This window comes from Mytilus trossulus, unplaced genomic scaffold (assembly GCF_036588685.1).
Source record: "Mytilus trossulus isolate FHL-02 unplaced genomic scaffold, PNRI_Mtr1.1.1.hap1 h1tg000050l__unscaffolded, whole genome shotgun sequence".
NCBI classification, from domain to species: domain Eukaryota; kingdom Metazoa; phylum Mollusca; class Bivalvia; order Mytilida; family Mytilidae; genus Mytilus; species Mytilus trossulus.
The window spans coordinates 93,349-106,008 of NW_026963292.1; the positions used below are offsets into that span (position 1 = coordinate 93,349).

A 12,660-nucleotide genomic window follows, 5' to 3' on the forward strand; every position below is an offset into this window, starting at 1 on the left:
CAGAACAAATAAACAAACTATACTGTAAATATGAAGCAAGATTGGGAGCTAGTATGACCAAGACATTAGGAAACTCTTTTATAAATTTATATGTCATGGGTGTATCAAAGTTTTTCAAAGTTGTTAATCCACCAATTTTAATACAAGACTTAGAGGAAGATCCTTTTATCAATAATGCTTTAACTAATACATGTTGTGAACTGTACTATAGATATGGAATGTATCTTGCTCCTTTTACTGCAATATTAACAACAGCAAGACATATTGAACCACTCGCTTCGCTCGATTTCCGAAAAAAAGATGAAAATAATGACATAAAAAATGATGAATGAAAATCCTGAACAAAAAGAAAACAAAGAAGAAAAAAAAGAAGTATTTAAAAAACCCAAACCAAAAGACCCAAAAAGAATAGCTGCTGGTAAGAAAGGTGCAGAAGTAAGAATAAGAAATGCAGAATTGAGAAAAAAAGAAGTGGAAAAATTCAAAAAAGAAAATTCAAAAATCAAACAAATAACAAAAGATTCTGATACAGAAACAGATTATGAATCAAACGAACATATCCCTTCTGTCAAGAAACACTCCAGTTCCCTAGTTGATTATAAATTTGTACTTTTTTCTATAAGTATTGTTGGATTGGGATTGTTTTTTTACAACCAAAGTAAGAAACCAGAAAGAATGATTAAAGAAATAACAAAACCAGAAAAACAAAAGAAAGAAATTGATCCTTTTGAATTTAATTAAATTTAGTACATTAAAATGACAACTCAAAAAGACGGAAAACAAATAGCAAATATGTTATATCATGCTGGAGTGGAAACATTGTTAACAGTTGGATATGCAGAAATAGGTAAAAAGGTATTAAGGAGGCCAGCACCAAAAGTGGATTTTAACATGAATGATGTTGTAATGTTATCCATTGATGTATTACTTGCAATGGCAACAAAAGATATGTTGATTAAGCAAGGTATTATACCTGCTGATATTATGAAGTAATTTTTGTTTTTATAAAATGGCAAGTGCTTTAACAATGATGCTTGGTGGGGCAATAACAAATGCTTTTGCATTTTCAGGGAGTAATTATTTATTTTCACATATGGGTAGTAATGCAAATGAAGAGAAAATAAGACATGATAAAGCTATAGAAAAATTAGAAAAAGCACAATCAGAATGGAATAAAAAAAGAATACAAAGATTAGATTTTATAAATGAACAATTACAAAAGGAACATCATGCGGTTCAGACTTTTGATGATGTTGACCAAGCAATGAAACTATACTATCGTGTCACGAATAAAAAATTAACTTCATTATCACCTAAACCTACATTAAGTGATTTTTATACTCCATCAGAAGACCAGAAAAATAGAGAGATTGCATTTGTTGTTGGTGGTATGGTATTAACTGGTTTTATTGTTTGGAAATTAAAATAAAAAATAAATACAATTTACGTTTGTATGAAAAATTGGAAAAATAAGAAAAAATTGATAAAAATTAGAGTCCCTAATTTCTGTACTTTTCCTGGTAAAAACAGCAAAATTGCAGTATTCCTGTACTTTTTCTGTTTTTATGGGTATAGAGAAATAATAAAATAAAATAAAAAATTAAATTTCAGGACATGGTTTTTCAAAAACATATTCATAAACTTTATCTGGTCTAATAAAAGCATCCCAACCAGGAGGAAACTTAGATAACTTTTTACCATCAAACTTTTCCATTACTTCCATTTGTTTTGGAGTCAAAGGACATTCTCCATCATCTCTTAAACAACATATCTGATAATCTGATAACATTATTCTTCCTAATATAACTTTAGCGTCAGGATCATCTTTCTCAGTATAAGCTTCAATCATTTTTTAGTCTTTTATTTTTTAAAATAAAAATTTAAATTATATATTTTTTAATATCCATAAGGAAAACTTCTAATTAAATTTTCATTTTCACAATATACCATTCTTTTATCAAACATATAATCATAAGCTTTAACTTGTTTAACTGTTTTAAGTTGATGATCTTTTCCTATTTTTATATTATTATATTTAACAGTTTCATATTTTTCATTTTCATCAGTAACTATTTTTATTATTTTATCTAATGTAATCTTTTTTTCTACTTCAGCATTTAATCTAAAACCTTTACAACAGCTAACTAGTTTTTCTGTATCTAGTTTCATAGAATAATCTTTTGGACCAGCAGATATAAATTGTTTTATATGATTAGCGTTATGTTTTGAAACAATTTCATCTGGTAAATCTCCTAATTTATTTCCCATCATACTTTCTATTTTTTTACAAGCTTCAGAACCATCATCATTATAAATACAAGAATCTGTATCCATGTATAAAACTCTTTCTTGAAGAATATCCAATAGTTCGTATAATTTTAATCTAGCATGTGCTGTTGTAAACAAAGCTATATAAACATTTACACTTGGATTAGGTTTAAAGTATTCTTCTTTATTTTTATATTCTGTTAAAACAATATCTTCATCTAATATCATAATACTTATATCTTTATATTTTTCATTAAATACTATTTTAGTTATATGTTCTAAAGTAAAACAATATTCTTTTTGTGTAAAATTATCTCTCATACCAAAATGTCCCCATAAATTATTTAAACATATTTTAGCTATAAATCTTAATCCTGAATTGTACTTAACTTTGTCAATATCTAGATCATAAGCAGTATTATCTATAATGTATTGTATTTTTGTTTTACATTCTTTATCGTTTTTACAATCATTTTTACAATATTTAGGATCACATTTACATCCTGAAGCTTCTTGTTTATATTTCATAAACGTATCTACATAAAGTTTAAATATATCTGTAGATGTTTTTTCAAAATGTTCTAGTTCATATATTTTTTGTAATTCATAACCTTTTTCTATTGCTTTATCTATTTCTATTGTAGACCATGTACCTACTATAACTCTTTCCTCATCAGAATGTATACATTTTTCATTTTTAATATTTTTACATTCTTTACATCTTTTTATTTCATGTATTTTATCATGTTTATTTAAAGTAGGATCATCTATGTGTTTACATTTAAAAGATATTTTATTCATACATGTTCTACATAATCCAAAAAGTAATTTATGTGTATTATCACTAGTTAATTGTTTATAAGGTAAAACAGGGTGATACAATCCTTTAGGTGGTAATATTTTACATTTCATTATTCCGAAATAATTATTTTTTATATAATCATCTACAGATATTTCTGTAGATGTAATAGGATGTCCTATAGGATATTTACAATATTTATTTACTGATGGATACAGAGAACAAAAATCTACATATCTACCTTTTAAATCAGAAAGATTATTGTATAATTGAATAGTTTCTGTTCTTCCTCCATAAAATGCATCTCTTTTATCAATAGGTTTTAAATGTGGATCAACTTCAGGATATTTTTGTTGATCAAACTCACATTCCCATATTGTATGAATTTTTACATTTGGTTTTAGATAATCTTCAATAGTTTTAAGTCTTTCTTTAGTTTGGTCATATAACTCTTTCATAGTTTTTTTATTTCTATCTTTTTTACATATTTCTTCAGGACTATAACATTTTGTACATCCATGCCAATAACATCCAAAAAATTCATAAACATTACGCATTTTATTTTCTCTATCATAATAATAACCATCGACTTTATAACATTTATTATTAATGAATAATTTCTTTTCACCTCCCCTTTTAGCATGTTGAATCATTATATTATATTCTAAAGAAATATACTCTAACCATTGTATTGATTTTTGTGAATGTACTTCTTTAATTGTCATCTTTTTGTGAATTCCAATTGTTTCATTTGTCAACATTAATGTTTTAAATATTTTTGTACAACATTGAGCAATTGTAATATATTGAAATGGATCGATACAATTATTGGTTATATTTAAAAATAATTTTCTATATAAGGTACAACCTTTGGCAAGAATTAAAACATCCAATAGACAATAATAAAATATTTCTTTATAGAATTTAAATTCTTTTTCTTTAACTTTATTATACCATTCATCAAATAATTCTTTATTTTTAATTGTCATAGTATTATAACCAAAATATTCTTTATCAGGATAAATTCCCCCATATTTTTGATTCTCTGTTGTATTAAAATAATGTGAAAAATAACCTTTGTTACCCACAAATCCAAATGTTTTTGGGAAAGCAGCTAATCCACATAATGTAAAATTTATAGAATCTATGAATCTTAAATTTATTCCTTTAATAAATATAGCTGTTAATTTTAGTCCAGAAGAAATTATGTTATGTTCAATTTTATTTATTTTTCAATGTATCCTAAAATCGGTTGCATATCATAACCTTTTCTATAATGTGAAATAAAAGTGTAGTCTTTAAATTTATCTCTTATGAAATATTTACAAAAGTTGTCTATTACAGAATTTGTTTCATATTTAATTTTTTCTACATCACTAAAACAATCATCTATGTCTAATTCTAACAAGTTTAAATTATCAATATTGAAATCACATTTAAATACTTTTACATAGTTATTTTCAAAACAATAAATATTTTCTAAATCGTAAGCTATACAAAAATTCATTATATGTATTCCTGTTTCTTGATTTGCTTCAAAATCAAAATATATATATTTATTATTTTTTACTTGTTTTGGTACTGATGGTTTCATATAACATAAGTGTTCTTCATTACTTTCCGTGTATTTTTCATAACATATTAAACATATTTTTTCACCACATTTGTGATTTTTACCTGTATATGTTTTGTTACATTTATCACAAATATGTTGTTTTCTGATAGTTGTTACTGTATTATCTTTGCATGTATGTTGTTCAGTATAACCAATTAAACATACTTTACAAAACCTACGTTTAGCTAAAAATCCTGTTATATTTGTTATAGTGTCAAAGTGTTCATCATGATAATATAAATATATTTGTTCATTATATTCTTCATTACCATCATATACAATATATTCTGTACTATTTGATGTAAAAACAATTATCGTAATATTAAGATAATTTTCAAAAGCTTTTAAATCTTCCAAATCATTTCCTTCTTCTTTTATTTCTACTCCTGATTGTTCATGCAAATCTTCAGCTAATCTTTTTTGTAATGGTCTACTTTCATTGATATGTTTTAATTGAGAATCTGTAAAATCTTTTAATAACTTATTTGAAGCTAAAGAAGTTACAATTGCCCTTGATAAACATATTGTATCATCATTTTTTATTTTGATAATACTTCTTTTATTTATGACATCTAATATTTTTAAAGCTTTACCTTTTCCTCTTTTATTGGGTATAATAGTAACTTCAGCACTATTTAATAATCTTTCCATTTGATCCATGAATAACCTTTTAACTGTATTATATGTTCTTATAGGCCAGCTTTTATGTTTAGTAATTATGATTTCATGAATAGGTACTATTTTAATTCTTCCATTAGGGTAATCTTTTATGGAATAGTCTACCATGTGGTCAAAAGCATTTGTAAATGTTTCTTGTTTTTCATCCTTTAGACTAATTTTATAATTAAATACATAAATACTTGCTTTATGTTTATATTCTTTTGTCAAAACAAGTTTATATGAATCTCCTCGCTTGGATAAAATTTTATCCTTTTTTGCCTCCATTTTTTAAGAAAACATTTTAGTTACTTAAAAATGTCTAAAACAAATCTAACAAATAAATTAGCAGATGAATTACATCATAGAGTTATAAAATCTTTTCCTAAAAGACGTGTTTATGTTAATTCAATAGATCAAACATGGGCAGTTGATTTGATAGATATACAACAATATTCAAAACAAAATAAACACTATAAATATTTATTAGCAGTTATAGATGTTTTTAGTAAATATGGTTGGTTGATTCCATTGAAAAATAAAACAGGAGTAGCAGTGAGTGAAGCATTTAAAACATTATTTTAAGAAAGAAAACCAATATATATTTGGTCAGATAAAGGATCCGAATTTTATAATCGACAAGTAAAAGAATTGTTAAAAGATAATAACATAAAGTTATATTCAACTGAGAATGAAGAAAAATCCAGTGTAGTGGAACGATGGATAGGAACAATGAAACAACATATGTATAAATACTTTACTGCTAATGAAACTTTAAAATATTATGATATATTAGATAAATTAGTTAAAAATTATAATAATACAGTACATTCTTCAATTAAAATGACACCTGTTCAAGCAAGTAAATTAAAAAATGAATTAACAGTGTATAAAAATTTATATCCAGAAAAGGAAGAGAAAATTAAAAAACCTAAATTCGAAGTAGGTACTAGAGTAAGAATAACAAAAAAAAAGGGTACATTTGAAAAGGGTTATACTACTCGTTGGACTAAAGAAATATTTGTAATTGAAAAAGTTTTAAATACAATTCCTTTTACTTATAAAATAATTGATTCAAAAGGCGAAGAAATAACAGGTGCTTTCTATAAACAAGAATTAATGATGACTAAGTTTTAAATCTTTATTATAACACTCATTTGTAAAAGTATTTGCAAAATTACACATTATCATTCATGTACATATAACAGTCACTCAGGTATGTAGAAATACAAAATCCATTATCAGTTAATTGTTGGTTGTTAATTAGGTTTCTAGTCAACACGGATTCATTAATAGTTCATACATCATGAATCACCTTTTGTTCGGCGGACATGCATGTCCGCTAAATAATACACCTAACAATTTGTTTACACTTGTTCGTATATATAGCCCACTATGCAATAGATCTAGTAACAGTCCGATCAATATTCCATCAATAGTTCACGCATCACCTTTTGTTCGGCGGACATGCATGTCCGTTGAGAAATAGCTGTATTATCGTGATTGGGGCATTTCGTTAGTTGTCACAGGCAGTGGTTGTCTCCAGTATTCAGCATATGTTGGATTGGAAAGCATTTCTGTAATATTCTCTAATTTACCAGTCGTGAAATAGGTAACTGGCAATCCAACCAAACCAAACTGGGGATAAGCTATTAGAACCCTAGAGAGATTCCGTAACCTTCTTGCATGTCTATCTGAGTAATCTGCATTTGTTTTTAACCAAACAGGCCATGATTCTTGAATTGTATTTTTGTTGTATTCATTCTCGTGCCAAGCTTTGACACGTTCCAAAAAGTAACCGAACTTAATATAAAACAAAAGCATTTGTGCCTCACACCTCTGTATTTGTCTTGTTGCACGTTTCAATACCTCCAGGAATTGTTCTTGTGGTATTTCCCCTGATATATTCCACATGTCCTCAACGATAAACTGTTTATTTATTCCACACTGATCTACATATTTGGAACGAAGATAATCATGGAGTTCCTGGGGGTCAAATGTTTTTTTCTTTTTTCCTTGTGTGAATAATGAATCCAATTTTGACTTTGGTCGTTTTGGTAAAGAAGGTTTAGTTGTTTGAGGTCCACTTTCTTTAATTTGCTTTATAACTAATGTCATTTGTTCATAATAGTTCAAATGTTCAGTAATAGTATCAGCCTGTTCCGTTGACCACATCCCTGGAATACACTGATTTGAAGGTAAAATTAACAATCCAACAATTTAGATGAAGCGGATAAACAGTCTTTTTGTACAGTAGTTGTCGTTTGTTTATGTAATATATACGTGTTTCTCGTTTTGTTTATATAGATTAGACCGTTGGTTTTCCCGTTTGAATGGTTTTACACTAGTAATTTTGGGGCCCTATATAGCTTGTTGTTCGGTGTGAGCCAAGGCTCCGTGTTGAAGGCCGTACTTTAACCTATAATGGTTTAATTTTTAAATTGTTATTTGGATGGAGAGTTGTCTCATTGGCACTCACACCACATCTTCCTATATCTATTTTATTTCTCTTCCAAGTTCTAAAGTAGAATAACTTTCATTAATAACATTAATAAAAACACGTCTTCTCAGTAATTTGAAACGAAAGACCGCACCAGTCTGCTATATGTTTTCATGTGATGACAACGTCATCTAGGCAACATGTAAACACACTCTTGACAACCATGTAAATATTTCCAATGATCGATTTAGTCTATAACACTTCACAAATATAAAAAGCAATTGAAGTTGTAGTCGTATTGATCCGTTTTATTACTAGACTATATTGATAAAATTAATTAAAAATCAAGGTTGGGGCGCACTGGGGAAATTATTTTTTCTCTTAAATCCCACAGAATTCTTTCTCTGTCTGTTCTCCCGTTTTTTTTAAATTTTTTTTTGGAATTTTTTTGTTGTTTTTTGGGTGTTTTTAATAACGTTTTTTTCCAAAGTCAAAAAAAAAAATTTTTGGGAGTAAGAAAATTTGGTGTTTTTTGGGTGTTTTTTTGCTTTTTTTTTTTTGAAAATTTAGGGCTCTTTTACTTGAAATGAGGGTAATTTTTTGGGGGTCAAATTTTTTTTTTTTGGAGGGGGGATATAGGTGTGTGATATTGTGTAGGCCCATATAAGACAATGTAAAACAATTCAAACGAGAAAAACTAACGGCCTTATTTATGTAAAAAAAAAATGAACGAAAAACAAGTATGTAACACTTAAACAAACGACAACCACTAAATAAAAGGCTCCTAACTTGGGACAGGCAAAGTTTTTATTATATTTTCGAAGTCGAAGTGTAAAGGTATCGGTGCTGTATGAGAAAGTGAGAATAGCATAAGTAAAGTGACTATACCTTGTAACACAAAAATACGCATTTTTGATAAAACGTTGCTGAAAAATAACTTTGACAATTGAATATGTCATGGCGGTAAATGACAGAAGGAATTATCTTCATTGTACCAAATATAATCACAAAATGTATTGTACGGTGTCTTTAATCGATTTGATATACCATCTTACATATACATAAATATATTTTACAATCATCATTCAACATACCCATTTTTCAAGGGTTATTACAATTATAGACTGATGACATCGGCTGCAGAGTTCCCTTTATTATGAGTCTTAATTAATATGTTGATAAGTAAAAATCTATTCAAACATAACATGATTTACTATTGATGGGTACTGTAAAAAAGATTCGAGATATTTTTCAACCAAGCTACTAAGATATTAGTCCAGTGTCTAAAACATACACGAATCCAGGTTCCGCACTACAGTTGCTTTTCTTGTGGACATTTTCCCTAAGTATATTTCTGCCTAGTTGAAGTAGCTCAGTTTCTACTGTTTTGACATCTTGTACACGGCAGCAATAGAATGATGTCATTAGACGAAACTTTTTTTCATGCTCTTCTTTTCGCTTTGCAGGATCATTGCGAAGTGTCCCACCAACGTAAAGAATGGTCTGAGACGGATTCCAATTTATAATAAGGTTACGAAGATACGTCATATCTTTCAGCTCAAAAGTAAACTTGACAGAAACCAATATATCATTTGTAATGCCAAATCCCAACAATTCCTCCAACAGATCATCTTTGTTTTCGACATCTTTATGGTGGAGGCATGTGATAAATAACGGAATTAAATCTTTATTCATGTTTGCAAAACCAAACTCCATATTGCTTCGTAGAATAGTCTTCGACCAATTCCGCTCAATAACAATCTATAATTTACAAAAGTTTAATAAAGCAAAAGAGGAATAACATTGTTTATGGACACCACAACAAATTGGCATGTTGCATCTTAACTTTCTAACGATCATTTAATTTTTCAAAACAAAGAGTTCCAAATGGTTAAGTTGAAATCATCACTTCTTAAATATTACAGACGCTACACGATTTGGTTGACCGTTATGACATATCCGTTTCACAGATGATATCAGAAAATTGGATTTGACTTATCTTAAAGCAATCTTAATTTATCTAAACGTAAAAGGTTATCAAAGGTACCAGAATTATAATTTAGTACGCCAGACGCGCGTTTCGTCTACACAAGACTCATCAGTGACGCCCGTATCAAAATATTTATGAAGCCAAACAAGTACAAAGTTGAAGAGCATTGAGGATCCAAAATTCCCAAAAGTTGTGCCAAATACGGCTAAGGTAATCTATGCCTGGGATAAGAAAATCCTTAGTTTTTCGAAAAATTTAAAGTTTCATAAACAGGAAATTTATAAAAAAAAAATGACTACATTTTATTGATATTCATGTCAACACCGAAATGTTGACAAAAAAAATATTTCAAAGATAATCCGAAATATCACTACTCAAGTGTTTCATTTACAAAATAGTTTTATTCAACTTTTTTCCCATGAATGAACAGACATGGTTCGTATTCTTTTCACAAATTTAATTAAATTGTAACCACACAAATCCTTTAAAAGTAATTTAAATATTCGGTTAAATACATACTACACATATTGTCACTTATGTTCTAAATATAATCATGATTCTTTAAAAGTCAGTGTAAGGTTACATATTTTAAAGAAGCCTCTCCACAAAGTTATGTATAATCAAGCATGAGATCAAGTGAGATCGATAAGAGGGTACCCAGATGATAATATTTATAATTTATGTGAATTTATAATTTCGGTCAAATAAGAACTCTGTTATTTTGATATCAATTTAAAATGTGTATTCCGATTGCGTTTATGTAATTAAATTGTACAGAGACAGGATCTGAATCCTCTTATCACTTTCAGGTTATGATGAGCCCTCTAAGAGGTTGTTTGGTTGATTGTGCAATCTGAAACAGGCAAATTTCGAACTCTGTAACAACTGACTTCTTCAGATACTATTACCTGATAAATGATTCGTCAAAACATGTCATATCTGTTGGAAATAAAAACAGATCATCATTGAATCCGTTTCTGAAATGGTATTTAAATCAGCCTTTATTTAAAATACATGACTTATTTCACACTTATCCATTGCGTTGTCAGTTACAATTCTACTGATGATTTTGAATACCTTTGTGTTATCTTTTGCATATGTTTAACACAGATATAAAAAGACTTGGCATGAGAGCCATTGAGACAACTCTCCATACAAGTCACAATATGTAAAAGTAAACTATTATTGGTAAAAGTACGGTTTTGACATGGGAAAACCAACAATCCAATCGATATTTAAAAAAATTAACAAGGAGAAACACAACAACAAACAACAACTTAGGAACATCAGATTCCTGAATAATAACACATGCAAATAAATGCAGCGGGTTAAAACAATATTTCATTGTTTCGGATTTCCGAACTTATTTCGTTTGTGCTCATCTTGGGCTATCAAAGTTAATCATCTTGGTTAGGAAATCGATAAGCTTTAAAGCTCATATGAGAATAACTAGTTCAGAATAGTTTGAACAGTATTCTGTACACAATTTGTATTATTAGAATAACGTGATAAAAGACTTACCTTGATAGATCAACAAGTCTGAGTAATCCAGCAGGTACCCTAACTATTTATTTTGAGAAGTAACATTAGTTTGCTGACAAGCCGTCATTTGAATAATTTATAGTGAAGGAAATGCATTTCCAGAAAATCAATTCATTTATAGCCGTCGATGCTACCTTTACACCTATAATTGACAATCGATTTTAAAATAATATCACATGACGTAATGTCTACCATTTTATGAATGAACTGTAACAACTTTTAAGTATGTGCATAATTTTCATTGAGAATTGATGATGTAAATACTATGTTCTAAATTGTATGAATGTAAATAATGAGATATGAAAGTGAAAGTAAAGATATGTCGTTGATAGGGAATCTATTATGATACCATTTTTATGATATTAAAATAAGGAAATAATTTGAATGACTTTTGAAAAACTCAGTTAAATAGTATATTTTACAGTTAATATTTCAGTACACTTCAAATGAATTAAGAAACTACAAGAGACTACTCAAATTAACAAAACATATTTGTTAAAGCAAAAATACTGTATCAATCCTGTGTTTATCATTTCACTAATACTTCATCACTTCTTTTTAGCGATGCAGTCATTCAGTTTTTTTAAGACTTGTTGGTAATTGATTTCCTCTTTTTGGCCGGTAATTTCTCTTTGGTCCTTCCTACAATGTGTATATTTCGAAACTTGATGTCCTTACCTGTAGTGAGGGTTCTATGTAATGTTATTATTGTAACTTTTTTTGAGAATTAGTCATACTTCAAAAACAAATATGCAAGAGCGCCTCTCCCTGTAGAATTGCTGTATTGATATCTAACTTATTTATCGAAAAAAATATCATTTGTTAAGTAAATATAATATTTTTCCATCTTGTTATTGATGTTTATATCAAATCTAAATGAAGTAAGTTCTTTTGGGTAAATGTCAGCAGTATGTTTAGAAGATTTTTTTAGAGACTTGTTGATTATTATAAGAAGATATAAAAGCAGGTATAGTAGTTTTTAAATGAAACTAAGACGATTTAAGGTCAACTAGAGACGAGTGTAAATATTAGTAATTTAAAAGTATATCAACGTGGAAACATAAATGACTGTTAATACATATTTACAATCGAGGCGTTCATAAGTTTAAACAGCTAGTCGGTTATTACGCGGGTGTTACAATGTATTCACTATATCGAAGAAGAAAAATGGTGGTGGAAGAATATCTTATCATTGCGATTGGATCATAAAAGCTTTGTTAAAAGATCGTGAATGAAATCTTATAGATTTGTTTACCTTTTTACAACCAATAACGATATGATTGGAGATCTTTGTGCTTTTTTCATTGAATGTTGGATTCAACCGTTTAAGCTAACTGTCGCCACCGGGA

The 12,660-nt window shown here is 28.3% G+C and overlaps 1 long non-coding RNA gene across 1 annotated transcript; it reads right to left on the reverse strand.

The window, feature by feature from the left end:
• Positions 1 to 8,793: 8,793 nt before the first annotated feature.
• Positions 8,794 to 11,483, reverse strand: LOC134699283 (uncharacterized). The gene is made up of 2 exons (XR_010103544.1): positions 11,291 to 11,483; positions 8,794 to 9,540 (listed from the first exon to the last, which is right to left on the reverse strand). It is a non-coding gene; the product is annotated as an uncharacterized LOC134699283 (long non-coding RNA).
• Positions 11,484 to 12,660: the final 1,177 nt, after the last annotated feature.